The sequence below is a fragment of the Lepisma saccharinum genome, chromosome 11 (genome assembly GCF_977018435.1).
Source record: "Lepisma saccharinum chromosome 11, izLepSacc3.1, whole genome shotgun sequence".
NCBI classification, from domain to species: domain Eukaryota; kingdom Metazoa; phylum Arthropoda; class Insecta; order Zygentoma; family Lepismatidae; genus Lepisma; species Lepisma saccharinum.
Genome location: NC_139239.1, coordinates 80430021 through 80451683, shown reverse-complemented (window position 1 = coordinate 80451683; position 21663 = coordinate 80430021). Strand labels below are relative to the sequence as shown.

At 36.8% G+C, this 21663-nt stretch overlaps 1 protein-coding gene across 2 annotated transcripts in view; it reads right to left on the bottom strand.

The window, feature by feature from the left end:
• Positions 1-18627, bottom strand: part of LOC145994941 (F-box/LRR-repeat protein 4-like) — a 28281-nt gene extending 9654 nt beyond the window's left edge. Inside the window, exon 1 of one of the 2 annotated variants that reach the window (XM_083131453.1) lies at positions 18488-18627. The gene's annotated coding sequence lies outside the window, so the exon portion shown is untranslated. Of the gene's footprint in view, positions 1-8769; positions 9231-18487 lie in introns of those variants that run through there. The other variant, XM_083131454.1, reaches the window with a different exon arrangement.
• Positions 18628-21663: the final 3036 nt, after the last annotated feature.

Here is a 21663-nt window from a genome sequence, read left to right as displayed (position 1 = left end):
CACTTTTTTGATGTTTGCGAAAAATCAATGTCTCTACTAATTGGAAATTACATTCTGACCACCCCTCATATAAATCAGTAGATGGAAAGTGAAAATTTAGCAGGGCTGGCAGAGAAAAGTCAATTCTTGAAAGTGAAAGTGATTTGCTTTTATGATTGAATGATTCGAGTAAATATGATATTAAAATATTTACGTATTTATTATTAGTATTTTATTTAATAATATTGGACATTAACCTTACTCAGTGAGATATTAATGACCATCTCTCACGAATTTAAACAGACAGGACAGAGAGTGGCGTTAATTTCATTGCAATACTAGTGTTGCAGTAAATTTGAGGTTGGGAGCATGCACTTGCCAATTTTTATAACGTTCACCAATGCAGATTTATGTTTCACATTTTCGTGATAGTATTCAATATATATCCCATTTGGTTGGATTCTTCTTGATATCTAAGAATAGTGCAATGTCATTGTAAACGTATATTAACTTGTGAGAAACCAGTAATACGTCAGGATGATGAAAAAAGTCCTTCGTAAGCACTGCTACATTAAATAAGGTGAAGTGAGCCAGAAGAGTAATAAAATTCCAGCAGAATATTTGCAGTCTAAAGTTCTTCTTGTTTATGCATGCGAATTTTGTTGGATGTTGCAGTCCATGCAATTTCTGTCGCATGTTGTAGTGAGCTACTTTGTCGGGTGGCGATATTCGACAAAAATCGTATGTATCAATGGAACCTATTTGTTTCCATGTTCCTTCAGTTTGCCCAACAAAATGCCTTACTACGACGTCCGACAACTATCGGACGGCGCCACCCGCTCTTATCCCCTCCATATGTTCACAAGTCCCCTTACTACTCCCATACGGACAAGAAAAAAATTATAATTCAATGCATTTTCCACGTAATATTTAGAGGCTTAACCTTTACTCCCCCGATGATACCATGGTATCATGGTGCTGATTACGAAATGAATGTGCTTTGGACCTTCATACTCTTATGTTTGGGTCGAAACTCTGACACAGGTCTGGAGCAAGGCTGGGAAATTCACATTGATGACCAACCTTCCGTCTCTCACCCCCCCCCCCCCCCACTCCGCAACATATACATGCCACATTTCCGAACGGAGTTTCACATTTTCTCTCATTATTCAACTTGTATGGCACCCAGGAACATGAAACATGTTTCATTCTCTTTGGAAACGTCCATTCTTTGAAGATAATACTAAGGTTTGCGCCTTCTCCCCAAAATAGAGGGAGAAGAGGGGGCAAACTACAGATTTTTGTGGTTTTCTTTCATTAAAATTCGATGGTCGCGCCCCCAAGCCCCCTTCCTCGGTCCGGCGTTGTCAATTGTACACGGTTGCATGCACTGTTGTTCTCTCTGAAAAACAAAACTTATCCGAAGTAGATTGCTCCCACAGTGCCAGAGTTATAACAATTTACCTCCAAAAATGCAAATTACCTATTTTTCGTAAAAGAAATATCGCATTTTGGCTTATTATTCAACTTGTATGGCACCCAAGAACATGAAACATGTTACATTCTCTTGATAAATGTCCATTCTTTGAAAAGAATACTAAAGTTTGCTCCCTCTCCCCACAATAGCGGGGGAAGAAGAGGCAAACTCCAAATTTTTATGTTTTTCCATTGAAATTCGGGGGTCGTGCCCCCAAGCCCCCTTTCTCGGTCCAGCGTTATGAATTGTGAACGGTTGCATGCTATGATGTTTTAGCTGCCCAACAAAACTTATCCGAAGTAGATTGCTCCCATAGTGCCCGAGTTATAACAATTTTCCTTCAAAAATGCAAATTACCTATTTTTCGTAAGAAAAATATTCACATTTTGGCTTATTATTCAACTTGTATGGCACCCAAGAACATGAAACATGTTTCATTCTCTTGAGAAATGTCCATTCTTTGAAAAGAATATTAAAGGTCGCGCCTTCTCCCAAAGCAGGGTGCAAACTCCAGATTTATATGTTTTTTCCATTGAAATTCGGGGGATGTGCCCCCCCCCCAAACCCCCTTCCTCGGTCTGGTGTTCTGAATTGTACACGGATGCATGCGATGATGTTTTAGCTGAAAAACAAAAGTTATCCGAAGTAGATTGCTCCCATAGTGCCCGAGTTATAACAATTTTCCTCCAAAGAGTGTTCGAATTTAAAATTCCCGCCGAGAAGCCTGGGCGAGAGAAATTTCTCTCTCTCTCTCTCTCTCTCTCTCTCTCTCTCTCTCTCTCTCTCTCTCTCTCTCTCTCTCTCTCTCCTCCTGTCATCACTGGTTTCTGGCGCCGTGGTTGTGTTGCACATAAAAGGGGCCTAAAAGTTGAGGCCGAAACTTACAAACAAGATTTCCTGTTCCCGTGCAGAATTTCATAACGATATATTTAAATAAATATTTTTTTTTAAAAAAAAAAGTCAATGAAGACGAAATTCCCTGACATTTCCCTGACTTTTCTTGACACCTCAAATTCCCTGACTTTTCCCGGTTTTCCAGGTCTGTCGCCACCCTGTACAAATATGTAGTACATCCAGAATGTTTTACTTTCACTGGAAGAAACATTACTCAAGACACTCAACAAACATTTCCATAGTAGGTTAGAAATGTTTGTTTACATATATTTTTTTTTTATTTGCTTTAATCAAACTGTTCAAATCTTTTACAGGACCATTTACCAGAAAAAAATCCTTTCTATAAAACAAAGTATATCTGTATGTATGCTGCCAAAAACCATGCAAGCAATTTTGAACATAGTTTTCAAACAAATACATTGACAAAAAAAATCAGATTTAAATGAAAAAAAATAATAAAAAAGTATTTTTTAAATAGAAATCATGATTTTTATCCACCCTGATGTTAACCCTGCATTAGAATTAATTTTCTGTAACATTTAGGTGCATGGGTGAAACCTGACACCCAACCCTTTAACAATGTTTGAAGTATGAAATTTATCATGAAATAAATATACATGCTTGATTAACATTCTTTGTCTTTCTTCTAAACTCAGCTGTTTTCTCTGCTGCACTTGTAAGTGAAGTAATATTATAAACATGTATTTGCATGTTTGGGTGACCCACATGCCTAAATACGTAGCAACGGAAGCAGTGTCATGTTTACTTTCGTGACTAACACACATCACTTTCTCACTGACTTACTTCCATATGACATCTGAATCTGGTGTCTTTCGACGCTTTGATATTTTTGTTACATATTTGGGCACATAGGTGACAACTGTGCTCCAAGCATGCAACTGACGTTAACTTTATATTACATGGTTTAGAAGTGCAACAGAACAACACAGCTGAGCTTAGAACAAAGACAAAGAAAGAACACTCAAAATGCTGACCAAGGCAGAACTATTGTCAAATAAACACACATTTTTTTAATTTGGTTAAGAATCTGAAGACCTTGCTAGAGTGCCGGCCATAAGAGTAGAAAAGAGCTAACTAACTAACTAACTCCCTAGCCTTCTTAAACCCGAAGGTTCATGGCTGCTGCAACACAGGCCTTCCATCTTTCCCTATCTTCAGCAAGTTCTATATACTCTTTTCCATCCCTACCGATTTCCCTTAGGTCCATCTCAACGTTGTCCCTCCATCTTCGTCTTGGCCTTCCTACAGGTCTCTTACCATCAGGTTTCCCAACAAGAATCCTGTAAACTCCTCTTTCCTCTCCCATTCGTGCCACATGGCCTGCCCACCTAAGTCTTCTTGATTTAATTATTCTAATAATATCTGGACATGAATACAAATTATGTAGTTCTAAATTATGTAACACACATAATTATAGAAAAGAGCTATAACAGAAAATACTGTTATGGGTAATTCTCAAAAAGGGGTTGAAAGAAACCCTGTACGACAGTCATTAAAAAAAAAGGTCTTAAAATTTTTTCCAGTGGGAGTTAATTTAATTATTAGTTACATGATTCATCACCTATCTTTCTTCCAGAAATAATTTTTCCTCTCTTCATAATTTTACACAGAATATGTAGATTTCTCCCTCTGGACTGTGCATTCGAAATTTATGGATATGGACTATTTTAACATCCTTTCCTTCATACAAGTTAAGTTCTAATATATTGTGATTAATTTCATAATCACCTTGGAACCCCGTAAGAGTATCAAAAAATAATTTTAAAATGATCTTATTTGAGTAAAATGTAAAAATATAAAGTCCCACAGGTAATTTTCCACTCCGTGGACACTGGTCAAAAATTTGTATAATAATCCACAGAGTGCAACATCGTTAACTCCACATCAAGAAATTTGAGGGAATGGGCGCCATTGTGAGTGGCGTGCAAGCAGTTGAAGGTGCTTGTATTGCCTTTTATGTGAGATTTGTGGGATTAAGTTCAACGGTTCCAACTTTGTTGAGATCACATTTCCACTGTGGACAAACTTCTTGAGGCAAGGAATTTTGCAAACTATTCATTAATATGATTTGAATGTAATCATTATTTACAGAGCTCATCTGAAAATTTCTGTTTGCCTAACTTGAATTTCCATTAAGTATTGAAAAAAAATAAAAATTTGTCCCCTACGTGGACCAAAATGTCCATGGAAGGGAATATTTCATGTTTTTATCATTTGTTGAATCCAAATTAATAAAAGGATTTGTAATTTTGGACTCAGCTGTCCTTTTAAGGTGAGTTATTGTAGATTAGATTTTTTTGTTTTCCTATATCTCTTGTTTACCAAATTAATAATTTAACTTACTGATAGGTACACTTGGTTTTGTTATTTCCATAAAAAAAATGAACTTGCCATCCTAGTGGGCTCCTAATAAATACACTGCAAATTTATGGATTACATGTGAACAATTTCTGAAAATCTGTGGATAAGCCAATTTTACAAATTTTAATTTTATGATTAACTATACCAAGGTTAGTATTTGATTAGGTTCCTTAAGGACATAATATTTCATTATTTCTAAAAAAAATTAAACAATTTTATTTTATTGTGAAATCATTTCCTCGTTTCAACTTTTTTTTTTTTTTTTTTTTTTTTTTTTTACAATGACCTACATGTAACCACCAACATTTATATGACAAGTTTTTTTTGTCTGAGTATTCACAGAAATCAGAAATAATCACGTGCAGTATGAACCTTTAGCATGAGGTTCATTATGATGAAGCACAAAAAGATAAGTCCTTCATAATATAACAAGCAAATTATTGAGTAATTTGTCAGCATTGTGCAAGCATTACCACAAAAAAATCAGGCCTGTTATTGCATGATACAACTTTACATATTAACGAGACTACATTCCAACTACTACTTTGTTTCACAGACTATTGCATGGTAACAGTAATTTGTTTCTTCATCTAGGAGGAAGTACTGCATTCCTCACTAAGTTACAAAAAAAAATCAACGAAGATAACCACACTTCAATCCTGATCAACCTCCTAGGCACATGAGGAAATGTGGATAATGTCACAGAGTAGCGTGGGCATCTTGGGGCTGATGTCTACAGACGTCTGGTTGTGGTGGGGTAGTTTTGGAGTCCGATTTTCGATCTCATGCAGTACCTCCTAGTCCGAATGGACTATCATCATCCCATGCTTCTGGACTGTGACATATCAAATGTGAATGTACAACTTGTCGAGTCCCATTGCTAAAGAATACTTTTATAAAGAGGAGTTCCACTCTTTCTACAATCTCTGCCTGCAATGAGTGCATTGGCAATTGATATTTGGTATTGGCAGCTGAGGAGAATGTCTATGAGCCTTGTTGTGGTTGTTCCTGAGTTTCATGAAAGGAGCAGTCTGTCTTCTAGGCATCTCTGGTAAGACCATCATGCAGGGGTGCACATTCCCCCCAAGACCCTGGATGCAGTTCTCCCCAATTCGTTTATCATAATCCCCCCAAAATTATTTTGACAAATATGTTGCAACTGTTTTTAATTTGAATGCAATAGCATGTCAAATGGGCGAGTTATTTCTTAAAATGTACATTTTCAACATGCAGATTCAGCTAAGAAACACATTGATTGGTTAGATAATAAAAAGCCCACATCTTAATGATAACATAGAAAAATCTAACTGGGCACACCACTGGTGTTAGTAGTTTTATTTTCTTGACCCTGCGTAAGCTAGTTGGGCACACTAAATGTTTGTGTTGCAGTTGTCTTAACAAAAACTGGTTTCTTCATATGACTGATTCAATTATTGTTTCATACATAGAGCCGTAGACAGTGAAAATATAATTTGGTGCTTCCTGCAACAAATTCTCCTCCTATGCCTAGAGTATTTCAGTCAAATTTTCTAGATTGTATCTCAAGTGTATTCCTTGCGGCAAGTTAGAAATGCACATTTTACATAATATTTATTTTTCTGTTGTATCGGTTTATTTACAATGTGTTACTATGTAGTATATTTAGTACAATTATTACAACACAGAATAGACAACACAGTAGTATTTCTAATAAAAGACCATCGTTAAAATGCTACACCTACAGGAAGAAATCGCACGGGCCAAGTTGTGCAAATAGGCTGGATTGGGAATAAATTCAAAACAAAATTCATAGAATTTCGCCATTGCCACGCTCTATTTGTGAGATGACCAGTTTTCCTGTTGAAGAAGCACTTTTTGGGCTGTTACTAAAGTGGTCTATTTACCTAATGGACTGTGGCATCATATAAAAATTTACTAAAATATTCAAACAACCCTCATATAGTAGTATACAAATACTAAGGATTATATTTTTAAAACTGTTATTAATCAACAAAAAGAATAGTGATCCTGTCTGGTAATGCAGCAGCCAATCTTCGTGGAAGAGTGCTTAGCACAGCACGCTACGATGCCAGAGGTCATGAGTTCGAATTCAGGGCTGGTGCATGAGTGTTCTTTCTGAGTGTCTCTTCATCAATTTCATCATATCATCGCTCATTCTCATCGTTGCCATCAGCCCAAAGTGGAAGAAAAGTTACACTAATTAACAAAACTCAAATCAAATCAAATCGTAATGCAGCTACAGTATAATCCTCTACAATCATCTTATCAAGATGTGAAACATGGATAATTGTGAGCGAAGCAAGCTGGAAAATGTTTATATCTATTTCTTTGGAAACTTACAAGAATATTAATTTAATGTAACTTGGTGCCAACACTTTCACAGGATGCCGTAATATTTACTCTTTCCCAATATTAATATTATTAAAAAATGTGAACCATGAAAATTATGTAGGTTTTTAGGAGAGGTCACTTCGAGAACGAGCGAAGCGAGCAAGAGAATTTTTAGGGTATTTATTACGAAACTGGCAATAATACAATTTAATAAGGAGTCAATATTTTCACAAGGTGCCACAAACTTCCCTCCTTCCAAATGTTTCTCTTTCTGCTCGTTCAGCACCCACTTTGCCTCGCCATTTGTGGCACCCTCTTGCCTTTCCCCATAGCTAATGTGTTGTCTAACCATCACTCATCCTCATTATCCTAAAGACCTAAATAACAAAAATAGTTACTCATGGACTTGTTCAGTAGTCGATACTATATTTTACTTCAATAAATTTTCATGTATCCGATGATAAGTTTTAGGAGTGAAGGAACAAAGGCAGATTGTAATGACACTCACCGCCACCCTGCTTAGTGAATAATACAGAGTAAAATCCACTTGATACCATACGAGTTCCAAATGGTATAGAAAAATGACAACCTAAATAATGAACATCATACGAATTATATACTAAAGTGCTAAATATTCAAAGTTCGATCCCCCTTACTATGGAAATTCTGTGCCAATCTAAGACCTGAAATTGATATCCACATCTGGATATTCAACCCTCACATATAATGCTCAATCTCTTCTCCCACCCCAGTAGAAATCCCATGATAATATGAATTAACATGATAGTCAAGAGTTTTACAGTGTCCCCTGCCAAAAAAAATAATGCTTCACATTCACACAAGAATTCACCTGACAATTTGAAACTTAATAAGAACTGGGCACTGTCCCCTCCCTAAATAACATTTATTACCCATCCCTTAGCAGTATACGAAGTGACTATTACATGTTAACGAAGTTCAACTTCTGTCCAATGCTGAAATTTGTATTGTCAAATTTCCATAAAAAATAATAATAATAATTGGGTGGATGCAATCTGGATCCACAAACCCACCCGTAGGCACCCCTGCCATCATGTGCATGGTCCGACCATATTCTTGGACTGTAGGTCAGTACAGACTATAGGAAGTTGACATTGCCCTCCCAACCAGGAATTCCTAATAAAACAGCAGGTACTCTGCTAACTTGGCATCAAATTGTAAAGAAGTTAGATGTGGATGTTTGTGTAACACCTTTAACAATCCACTCTTGACTGTGCATACATATCTCTCTGAGAGTCCGTTGCTACGACTGTGATATAGCGGTATTGTAATGTGTTCAATCCCAATCTGCTGGCAAAGGAACAGAACATAAGGCTGCTGAATGCTGGACAGTCGTTGGAAACAATTTGTTGTGTATTCAAACACACATAGTTGCACTTAAGGTGCTGAGTTGATTTGAAAAGACATGCACTGCATACTCTAACTTTATTTATTTAACCTCAAACTGCCACTAAACATTTTACAACGAACTCCATATATACAAGATAAAACACAATATGTTAGTATAAACATAATTCAGTTTTCAAAGGTGTTATAAATTGTATGAGATCATTTACACTCTTTGTTGGAGCGTTACACATGACACAATAGTTTGCGGAATTCCAATAGACGATCATGACTAAAGAATCCAGCGTACGGTCTACGTTGTATATAACAATGATACTGACCAGACATCTACCCAGCGCCTGTAAGCATCCACAAGTAACAGGCCAAGGAGAAGTGGTCCATGTGAATTATTTGACCTATGAATCAAGCTTCTGGCCACCTATTATGAGGATCTTTCTTGACCTTGGAACGTGTGGATGATTTGATGGTATGCAAATCACAACTGCAAGAGACGACATTATGTATCTACTGAGCTCAGACATTTGGATGCAGAGTGAACTTGGAGGAGATGACATCTGTAAACTTTCATGATCAGAAGTTTATTCTGTTATTATTATTACTGGGTTTCCAATAAACTTCTCTCTCTTCCTGCACCATTTCTGTCAATGATCAAGTGTCCTACAGAATGAACAAATAGAATCCTTGGCTGGAGAGTTGTCACTAGAATTGTGTGTGTACGTACAGTTAGGACAACTGTACGTTGAATTGATTGAATTGTTGTTTTAAGTCCACTTTATGCACAGAAAGGTTAATCAGGACTGGACCTACAGTTTAAAGTGGGATCAAAACCATTATGTGCTTCCACCGGGTATCGAACCCGGGACCCCTTGATTACAAGGCAAGGATGCACCATCGGGGAATCCCGACAGCTGTAAGTGATAAGATTCCATGCTGTGACTCTTCGTAGCAGACGAACTATAAGCATTTTGTTGTGACTGTCCCATTCTTGGATATTAGGTCGAGTTGCATGAAATTGTTCACTCTGGCTTCACACTTTGATTGCATTAACAATCAAGTCTCTTTCTCTAATATCTTGTTTTCTAAAGCCAGTTCTTGACATCACTGCAAGTTCAGTGAATCTTAAGAAAGAAAGTAACTTCCTTCTAGTAACTCACGTTGGTGATCTTAGCACCGAATTGAAATCAGAAGTGAGCGACATGAACGCAGCGGAAGCAACGCTAATACCAGGTAGCGCAGGGTTGCCAGGAGTGTAAAGAAAATGGTATGTAATTCAAGAGAGGCGAAAAATTATGTGATTAGCAGTCTCCCAAACTTCTTTGGAGCGAATGCAGAATTCAGAGAATGTCTCCAATTTCGTTAATATTTGGTATACTAACTAATTTTGGCCTTCTAATCACTAATCTATTGTTAAAATGCGGGGGTCATGTGTGGAAATCGGGACAAAAGCTGATATAAGTGAATTTTTTTAGAGCTGTATCACATTGTTTTACAAACAAAATTTTAACTAAGCTTTAATGTAACCTAACCGGAAATTGTTCGTGGGACTACCCGTGCATAATGTACAATTTCTACACGTGACCCCCGCATTTTAACAACAGATTCGTGATTAGAAGGCCAAAATCAGTTAGTATACCAAATATTAACAAAATTGGAGACATTCTCTGTATTCTGCATTCTTACCATTTTGGGGGGGGGGGGGATAATACACGAAAGTCACTGGTAATACGTTTAAGCAAGAATACAATAGATTCTGCACAAGATATGGTGTGACAACATTCTCTAAAACTTGAAAAACCCTTACGGTAATGGTTCAGATTGTTTTAGGATTTATTTCAAATTCTCCTAGCAGAAAGACTTAGTTATCGTAGAATTTTGGAAATCACTGTCACACGAAATTTGAACCTTCCTTAAAGTAATGAGCACTGTTTGGATTTAAAAAAAAAAAAAAAAAGAGTTATTTATGTTGAAAAACAACTTTAAAATCACCTTAAGCAAGCACGCGCGCTTCCCATGGACAAGGTATTCTCCCTTGACAAGAGACTGTAAGTATCGTAGAAGAGTGGGAACGAATGTAGAAGTAAACTGGAACCTTAGTAGAATGCATTTAAGGACTTTATCTTGATGCTAAGAGAACCAAACCTGACCTGCCTAACATAACCACGAAAGCATATATTGAACAAAATCATAAGTAATCGCTAAAACTCCACAGTATGTGTTAACAGACGTAATAAGTCTAAATCGAACCATGTAAAAACTGCATGCGTAACATGATGAAATAGCAAATAAAACAAAGGAACTTGGGCCGTAGTTAGTGTCCAAGGCGACAATAAAATGAAATTTCACACAGTGTGTATTCACAACAATTTCAATATCAGGCCTGTTTTATACTGACCCGAGACAATAGCATCGAAGAAATTGTGCTGGAAGCTTTTAAAAGTCAAACTAATTGCGAGTGAGACAGAAGAAAAAACGGTACCAGTTTCATAGATCAGAGACACATTAAAATCGGATATTTTGTGTTTCGCACTTACCAATTGTGTATTGCAGAACATAGTTCAAGGTGCCATTATGGTTTTACACGAAAACAAACACAATTTCTCACATACACAATATGGCGGACATATCTTGACTCAAGTTGTGGGTATGCAGTGTTTACAACCCTCTTCACCGAAAAATACCTACTATCGTGTTCGTCACCAGTGGACATTGTACATTATGAACCATTTCCGATAAGGTTAGGTTAGGTTTGGTTCGGTTAGAGTGAAAATTATCCCGTACAATTTATAACGCCTCTGAAAACTGAATTTATACTAACATATTGTGTTTTATCTTTTATATATGGAGTTCGTTGTAAAATGTTTAGTGGCAGTTTGAGGTTAAATAAATAAAGTTAGAGTATGTGGTGCATATCTTTTCAAATCAACTCAGCACCTTAAGTGGGTAACAGCAGTTTCATACATCGGACACACATTTCTTCATTTTTACAGAAGAAACTACTTAGAGAAATGTTTCTGCAAGCTTTCCAACGTTCGTAGAGGTATTTTCTTTAATCGTTTATATATTTGACCAGGAAATCATGTATTTTTCAAGAGAAATAACTCACCGACGCACAATTGCCATTGCTTTCGCTACATGAACTGCATGCTGCGTACGTTTGATGACGTAAGCCCCTGTCAGTGTTTTCAACCCCCTTTTATTAATTGTGGGGTATTGCCCGAACACCGCTCTCGTTTATTTTGTTAATTTTAGCATTGATACTTACCTGTTCTGCATTGCGGAAGATTTTTTGAGGTGAAGTTATGCCTTTTTTCATAAAATAGTGTCAATTTTTCATATTACGAGTCATTATTTGTGTTCTTTTTCGCTTGGGTAACTGACAATATGGCATGCACTCGTCATGGATCATCGCGCATCGTGCTTGTGTTTTGTCAATTTGGAGTGGGTATGCAGTGTTTCAACCTTCTTAAACGAAAAATACCTACTTTCGTGTTCATTATGTCATCACAAACCATTGACAGATAGCCCCCAAAAAAAAACATTCACGATAGCCCCACAAACCATTGACGGATAGCCACAAAAATTATTCACGATAGCCCCATGGACCATTTCCGGAAAGGTTAGGTAAGCATAGTTAAAAAAAAAAAGAAAAAAAAATAGTAAAAAAAAAGAGGCAAGTTTGGAAACACTAGCGAGATCGTGTGACTTTCGACGCTCGCGCCATCTGCAGGTACATAATGGAAACAATGGCATAATGTTGTCGCTTTACAGAAAATGCAAGTTCCTTACATAAAAAGTGATTATTTCTTGTTCTGCAGCATTCTATGGTGAAGTTTTCAGCCCTACGAACCATTAACGGATAGCCCCAAAAACCATTCACAATAGCCTCGTGGACCATTTCCGGCAAGGTTAGGTTAGGTAAGCTTAGATAAAAAAAAAAAAATCTCTTAAAAAAAGGCATGTTTGGAAACACTTGCGAGATCGCGTGACTTTCGACGCTCGCGCCATCTGCAGGTACATAATGGAGTAAATGTCTGTTATATCGGAGACACATTTCTTCAATTTTACAGAAGAAACTACTTACGGAAATGAGTTTCTGTAGTATTTTGAAAGTTCTTGGGAGGTATTTTCGCACCGTAGAATGCTGCACAATAATAAATAAGCACTTTTGATATAATAAACTTGCATCTTGTGCAAAGCGACAACATTATGCCATTGTTTCCATTATGTACCTGCAGATGGCGCGAGAACGTCGAAAGTCATGCGGTCTTGCCAGTGTATCCATACGTGCCTTTTTTTCCCCAGAATTTTATTTTTTTAATTATGCTTACCTAACCTTGCCGGAAATGGTTCGTGGGGCTATCGTGAATGGTTTGTGGGTCTATCGGTAAATATGCGATATCGCCCGGACGGATTTCTTCAGGAGAAAGTACTTACTGAAATGAGTTTCTATAGCATTGTGGACAGTCTTGGAGGTATTTTCTTTCACGGAAAGTAAAAACTTCGTAGTTTAATGCTGCCGAACAAGAATTAATCACTTTTTACGTAAGAAATTGGCATTGCCTGTCACATTATGCCGTTGAAAATGGCGCCGACTAGCGTAGATGTGTGTGTATCTGCTCCTACAAATTTACGTATAAAGTGTGATGATAGATGTGCTAAGTGTAAGAGGGTAGTAAAAAACGGCATTTTGTGTGATTCATGTGATAAGTGGCTGCATTTTAGATGTGGAAATGTGCCGAAAGATGAAGGAATTGAAGAAAATACTGAATGGTTTTGTCCCCAGTGCATCAAAGATGGCGGCCATACTATCTCCCCAAAGGACAATGAAGATCATGATGGTTCAACTCTTCTAGAAATTGTTAAAATACTTGAAAGTGATATTTTGGAACTAAAAAATGAAAATCAAATGCTGAGAAACAAACTAGAATCCATCGAAAAAAGAAACAAATGTAATGACTCCACCCACACATGGACACAAGTTGTGAAGCATGGCAGAAAATCGAGCAAAAGCAACGAAACTGTAACTTTCATAAACAAGAATAGATTCAGCATCTTGCAGGAACTCCCAGTGGAAGACACGTGTACAGTGAAAGATACAGGCAATCTTTGTAAATATGCCTCAGCAGTAAATCCAACGAAAATTGAGAAGAGAAATAGGCAAAAACCTAGTCATCTGCAAGTGCACATTTTTGCAGACAGTCACGGCAGAGGTCTAGCAGGTGTAATGAAGAAACAACTAGGTGAAATTCCAGTCGATGGTGTTATCAAGCCTGGAGCTAAAATACAAGAGATCGTAAGTGGCATAAAACCTGTAAATTTGGAAAGAAACTGTATAGTTATCATGGCTGGTGCAAACAATGTGGCCTGCAACGAAGGACAGGATGTTGCAGAAACACTGGAAGAGAAACTGAATGATCTGGCCATGTCGAAAGTGGTTGTTGTAAATATACCTCATAGATATGATCTGCGGTCTGACTCGTGTGTAAATATTGCAGTACATAATACAAACAGGAAAATCAAATATTTGTGTAAAAAGTATAAGAATGTAGAAATGTTAGATATAAGTAGGTTAGGGAATGATAAACACACAAACCATGGTTTGCATTTAAATTGGTCAGGTAAGCAGGGAGTATGTGATCAATTATGTACGATAATTAAAAATCATAGTGCAAATCAAAGTAAAAGCTCCAAACCTATCGAGCTGAAATGGCAAGAGTCGGAACCAAAACAGGGAAACTTTCTGCCCCACCCGGCCTCATAAGCAAAGACAGGCCCTCACTGAGTCGGGTGGTGGACAATCCAATTCATAATTATGATGCAAGATTAATCCACGAAAATATTCAAACACGATTATTACGGCAAGCCAAGTTAGGGATACCACCTTGTAATGGAAATGATATCTTACTACTGCATCTGAACATTAGATCCATTAGAAATAAATTAGATGAACTAGAAATATTAATGGGGGGAATAAATAACTGTATTTTAAGCATAAACGAACACTGGCTACGGGATGAAGAATTGCAAATATATGTACCTCCAGGTTTCAGGTTAATTACTGGCTATTGCAGATCAAATATAAATCATGGTGGTGTATCACTATATATCAGCGACAACCTAGATACCAGCTTTTCAATCTTAGATGTTAGTCAGTTTTGCATAGAATGGTGTTTTGAAGTGGCTGCTATGTCACTGCCAAATTTAAGAACAATTGTTATCTCCGTGTACAGAGCACCTGAAAGTAATGTAGAATTTTTTATTCAGTGTGTGCAAAATATTATTTCGTACCTAGACAAAAACTTTAACAAGCATAAAATAATTATTCTTGGAGACATCAATTTTGACATTCGAAACAGTACCCCTAAGCAAATACATCTTCTAAATATTTTAAAATCTTTCAACTATTACTGCGCAAACAATAGGCCAACAAGACTAGACTCTTGTCTAGATAACATTTTAACAAACCTAGACAAATACTGCTATGAGATAGGGATATTCAATACATTTTATTTAACGGACCACAAAGGCTTATGGTTAAAATTGAACAATAATATACCTCTGAATACTATACATAAACAAATTAAATCTGTTAGACTAATTAATGATAACAGGCTGAATATACTAAGAAACAAATTAAAAGCCGTTGATTGGATTCATTTAATTTTCTCAAGTGCAAATGTCGATGCATTATTTGAGAAATTTATGAGTACCATCTCTGATATATATAACGACTGCTGTCCTAGAGTCCAAAAAAAGGAGAAACCAATTAAAGCTAAACGCGAACAAAGGCACTTAGGTCAATGGTATAATCCACACTTGAGTAAATTAAAAATCTTGCTTATGATGTGTTATAATGGATTTAAAAATGGTAACGTTGATAAGAACAGATATCTCAAATTAAGAAATATTTACAGATCAGAAATTAGAAAAGCTAAATGCACAGCAAATGATAAATTTATTAATAACTCCAATAATAAATGCAAAGCAGCTTGGAATGTCATTAAGGCAGAATTAGGCAGAGGGAAACCCAGAAGAAAAGAAAATGTTCCGATTACTCCAAGTGAATTTAATGATTTCTTTGTCAGGGTAGGTAACAAATTGAATATAAACCACAATTCTATGAATCAATTTGATTATGAATATAATAATCTCATGTCACAAGACATCGGTAACATTTTAACTGACTTCCGGTGGCATGAGACCCAACCTGCTGATATTTTAAAAGCAGCACAAAAACTAAATAATTCAAAATCTGAAGACTTCTATGGAATGTCGAACTTTGTTTTAAAAAGAATCATTGATATTCTACAGTATCCACTTTGCATTCTCATAAACTGGATGATGTATTGTGGGCACTTTCCTTCCTGCCTCAAGCTCTCAGTCGTCATACCCGTGTATAAAAAGGGTGATAAATCGAGCCCCGACAATTACCGTCCTATATCACTTGTTCCCATTGTCTCCAAAATTATAGAACACTGTTTATATAATCAACTCGATAGCTATTTCACAAATAATAATTTATATACAAGTGCACAATATGGTTTCAGAGCCCATCTATCCACTGTAAAAGCGAATGAAACCATTGTTTCCACAGTGTTAGATGCATTTGAATCCAAACTTTCTGTAAGTGCAACACTTATTGATCTGAGTAAAGCCTTTGACTCTGTTTCCCATCAAATATTAATAAAAAAATTACACTTCTATGGCATCAAAGAAACTGAACTTGCTCTAATAAAATCCTACTTATCAAATAGACGACAAATGGTCACTGTAGACAACATAAAATCAGAATTCTTAAATATAAAAAATGGAGTTCCACAAGGTTCTGTCCTCGGCCCATTGTTGTTCAATATTTATATAAATGACTTACCTAATATTATTCCTCATAAGACTGTTTTATATGCAGATGATACCACATTCCTTACGGTGGGCAGTGACAAATTTACAGTTCAGAAGCTTGATAAGGAAATAGAGGAAAGGTCCACTTTTTGGTTTGAAACAAATCAACTTACAATTAATGAAAATAAAACAGAGAAAATATTTTTTACATTAGGAAATGGCCATGAATGCACTTCTGTAAAACTTCTTGGTTTACACTTAGACTCCAAATTATCTTGGGAGTCGCAAACAAATCACCTATGTTCCAAACTTGCCAGGGTGGTATTTCTACTTAAAAAGCTTAGAACATGCATTAGCAAGGACTTGTTGCTGCAATCATATTATGCATATTTTCATAGCCTTCTGACTTATGGAATTCTCTTGTGGGGAAACTCATCTGGTGCTGGGGATGTATTTATCTGGCAGAAAAAAGCTTTACGAAGCATGGCAGGAGTCTTTGATCAGTCTGTTTCCTGTAAAAATCTCTTTAAAGAACTAAAAATAATGACTGTGCCAAGCTTATATATATTTACCTGTCTAGTGTATACAAAAGAAAATGTACATAATTGTAACGCAAGACACACTGTGCACAGACACAATACAAGATTCTGCTACAAGCTCGACACACCATCAATCAGATTAAGTAAAACACAAAATAGTTACAAGTATTTAGGAATTAAGTTATACAACATGTTACCAGAAGCTGCTCACAGTGTCTCTCTTAAAAAATTTAAAAGTGTTCTTCAACCCTGGTTAAAAGAAAAGGTCTTCTACAATCTAGAAGAATTCGAAATCCATCCCAAAATTGATTTAATATTCTAGAATGTATTGTATTGTTTATTTCCTGTTTTATGAATTATTGTTATGGATATTGTCACTGCCATATTTATATTATTTCATCGTCACTAATATTATAATTGTCTTATGTCTATGTACTCTTACTTTATATATGCATATACTCTCATATTAGTATCTATAACATATTGTAGTTCCATGTAATCCCTCTCTATATATATAATTATATTTTTACATATATACATAACAAATATGTAACCAAAAACTGACGACATCTATTGCATTGTACAATGTCTAACGATGAATAAATATATTGTATTGTATTGTATTGTATTGTATTGTTTCCATTGTGTGCATGCAGATGGCGAGAGCATTGAAAGTCACACGATCTCTGCAGTGTTGCCTAACATGCCTTCTTTTTACGAAAATTTCTATTTTTAACTATGTTCGCCCTGCTTTCTTTTTACGATGAATTTAGGGGTGAAATGAGTGCTAATGGAACCTAACCTAACAGGCCTAACCTAACCTTGTGGGGCTATCCGTGGATGGTATTTGGGGGTAACGTCAATGGTTTGTGGGGCTACCCCTGGATGGATTTTGGGGCTAACGTCAATGGTTTGTGGGGCTACCCGTGGATGGTTTTTGGGGCTAACATGCATGGTTTGTGGAGGTAAACAGAATGTTCCACAAGGCAAAATAGGTAAGTAGCAGTGGTAAAATTAAGGAAATAAATGAGTGAAAGGTGTCCGGGCGTTATCGCATATTTACCGGGCTATCCGTCAATGGTTTTTGGGGCTATCGGGAATGGTTTTTGGGGCTATCCGTCAATGGTTTGTGATGACATAATGAACACGAAAGTAGGTATTTTTTTCGGTTAAGAAGGTTGAAACACTGCATACCCACTCCCAATCGACAAAACACAAGCACGACGCGCGATGATCAACAGCTGTGCGCGCCATATTGTATGTTCCGCAACGGAAGGAAAGGACCCAAAAGAATAAAACGTAATGTGAAAAATCGATGTTATTTTCGTGTAAAAAGCATAATGGCACCTTCAACTATGTTCCGCAATACACAATTGGTTAGTACGAACCATTTAAAACTGAAAATATCCGATAGAAATGTGTCTCCGATATAACAGACAATTACCAGTAACTTGCATTTTCTGTAAAGCAACAACATTATGCGCCGTTGTTTCCATTATCCTGTAAATTTGAAGAAATCCGATCGGGCGATATCGCATATTTACCTAAAAAGTTAAAGCAAGCAATCATTCCACGTGGAGAAGACTCTTCATGACCAAAAAAAAAAAAAAAAAGAGACATGATATTGGCCAAGTTATAGTGCTATACTCCTATCACTCACCTATACACATATTCTTGCAGATGATGAATGTCTGTCGGAGAAAGTTCATAATTGCAGAGAGATAAAAAAGGAAGAAAAGCTTTGGGACGAACGATATCGTCTTATCTGGTTTTACCGCTGTTGTCAATGTTGCCAAACCGGATCTGCGTAAAAGAACTAAGTTAAGGGCTGTGAAACCACAGATAGTGGCTGCACTTTTTGACTCGCTTTGACTTGACCCTCTTTGCACCGAAGCGTCTAAAGTCGTTTTCACGTTCAGAAGACACAACTGCTCTTATGGAGAAACCGCACAGTGTTGCCAATACAGCTCTAGCTCATGTCGCCGGGAAATGATGACCTTCCTTCACAATGCAGGTGTTACATATTTTGTATATATAATGATAATTGTATGTAATTATTAATATTAATATTATACTGTGAACGTTCCAGTTATCCTTTTTACTATGATCCATTGAGATTACTACACACGCGAGTGTAATGCACGAATATGACACTTCAGAAATCACTTAAAAAAGTAAAAATCACTGAGCGCTCACACAACTGAAAACACTTTTTCGAGAGAGGGAAAAAGTCTAAACAGACCAAAGCAGATCTCTCACTCAAATAAGGGGAACGTGGCACATGGGTTAGATTCAAATTGCAACCTAAACAAACAAATGAAAAGACGTGAATGACTCAAGCAAGGCATGTCATATTTCTATCTTGAAGCCCCATATTTTGTCACGTGTTGGAAAGCCTTTCAAAAGTTAATATGGTGTCTATGAATTTATGTGTACGTTGGAAACTGAAAGGTGATCTTCATTTCAGTATTAATGTCGACAGTAATGTAAACAAAAACAACGTGTATTTGCGACAGCACTAATGTTGCTCACAACAGCAGCATTGGAAATAATTGTCAATTATTAAAATTAAGTAATTTCAATTCTATTATAACAAACTGCATGAAGTTCATATTTTTACTGAATGGAAATAAAATAACATCTCGAAAACTTGGTGGTGATTAGCCGAAATGCTGCGGTGAGTCAGCTCAAGATGGCCAGACAACGTCTCCTTACTTCGCGCGCGGTTCGGGTTAAAAAGAAACTTCAAATGCATGGAAGTAATATTTCTGGGAACCTTTGAGTGGTTATAAAAAATAATTTCATTATTTTCTCCACAACTTTGTCGCTGGAAGTTTTTACTTGGAATTACAGAACAAGAAATGGCCAGCGACGACATTTTCTACTGCACGAATATAAAAAATCTCCACATACTTTATTTGAATATTTTTTAATGTAAATATGCTTTAAAGTATTGATAAATTCTGAGTACCACCATCACCTATGACAATTAAAAAACAGTGTCAATTTTTTTAATAATGAATGCTTCAATTTTGCGGCCTGTTTCAACGTTAGGAATGAAAACAATGTAAAAATTTGTTTTCACAGAAAATTTGCGTTTTTAATTTATCTAAAATTATGTAAGCAAGTTACCAGTTTTTTGTATTCACCATCGTATTCTCTACAAAATTTCCTGCAAAACTGCAGGTAACGATTTTACTTAAGCTAAATTTGTAAATCCAGAAATTTCACAACAGCGCGCTCGTATTTCCTATAAGAAAAGCATTGCCCATAAGAGCCCATTGTGTCTTCTGAACGTGAAAACGACTCTAGTTGCACGGTGCAACACCGAGTCGTCTACTTCGTTGATTTGGAGTCAAGTAGTGTATTTGGTGCCTGCACCGTCTGCACTACCTTCCGGACCGGTGTATGTATGGTGTATGTTCACGTGGTGTGTGCCAACTAATCAAATGACCGTTTAAAGCAGCAGACAGGCATTTGTTGAATATTCTGAACTTGAACACCGCTTTCCGTCTAGTTGGTTGAACGTAATTTCCTTGCACCACTCTAAAGCCCCTATCACACGGAACTGGATTTCTAGTAGGAATGCCCTAGTTGGCGCTGAACTAACTTTCTAGGTAGCAATCATGGCCGCCTGCAGGCCCGTAGCTGGGGGAGGAGGGGGGCAACTGCTTCCCTGAGAGCCTGCTTTGTCCCCCCTGTGAAAAATACACAACACATTCCTACCTGGAATTCTCATTAATCTTTACAATTATATCCTGTATTACTCTAGCAACATAACAAAGATACTTATTGATTTTGTGATTTTTGAAGGTGTGTGAGCAGTGGCGTGTCCAGGATTTTTGAAAGGGAGGGGTTATGTGTACATTTTTTAAGTAGTCAGTCCTCATTTTGCCATATTTTTCCTGCGATTGACGTTCTTTTTTTTAGAAATACTGGACCAAAAGGGGAGGTTATAACCCCCACCAACCCCCCTTGGGCACGCCACTGTGTGCGAGATTCCTTATAATGTCTTATCATGATTGGGGGAAAAAAAAATTCTTCCAGATTCAGACTTCGGGAAATGATTTCGCAATTTTCAGTATCTAGAATAGTTGTGACATTTTGAGTAGTCTTGTATTAAAGGTGCCTAATGTGTATGGATGTTTTTCTTGAATGTGTTGCTATGAAGTTGGAACCACAGATTTTGGAACTGCATAATTTTTTGTTTCCCAAATCTACCTTTTGGTAATATCAATTCATGTGATAGAGAGAAGGCGTGGATATTTGATTTTTGTTACTTAGCGTTGCTTTTCTGCCACATTTAGTTAATCGTGACAATGAGTGATGACGTGAAATTGATGAAGAGACACTCACAAACAGTGCTGCAACCACAGGGGGGCAGGGGCATTGCCCCCCCCCAATCTTGGACGGAAGTCCAATCAAAGGGGGGAAAAAATTGAAGTAAAGAAACATGATTAGCAGAAACTAAGAATAGCAGGACAAATGGATACTCAGGATGGAATTAGTTTTCAAGTTTTTCTTGTATTTTTCTCCCAGGCGGCTTAGGGCACTTGCAGGGGGCACCTGCCCTCTCGATTTCAAACTTTATACAAAAAAAAGTACATTTCGTAAAATTTTATTGCTCGCTTCGTCCGCACGCAATATTTCTGCTATTCTTATAGTCCAAGTTCAGAGCCATAGCTAGGAGGCGGTGGGAGTCAGCCCTGCGAGCCAAAACGATCTAAATGAAAAAAAAAAAGTTAAAGAGAATGCCATGGCGCCCTATTAAATCAATATCGTTTTCAGTTTCCAAATATTCTGATCTAAGAAAATTACTGCTCGCTTCGATCCCCA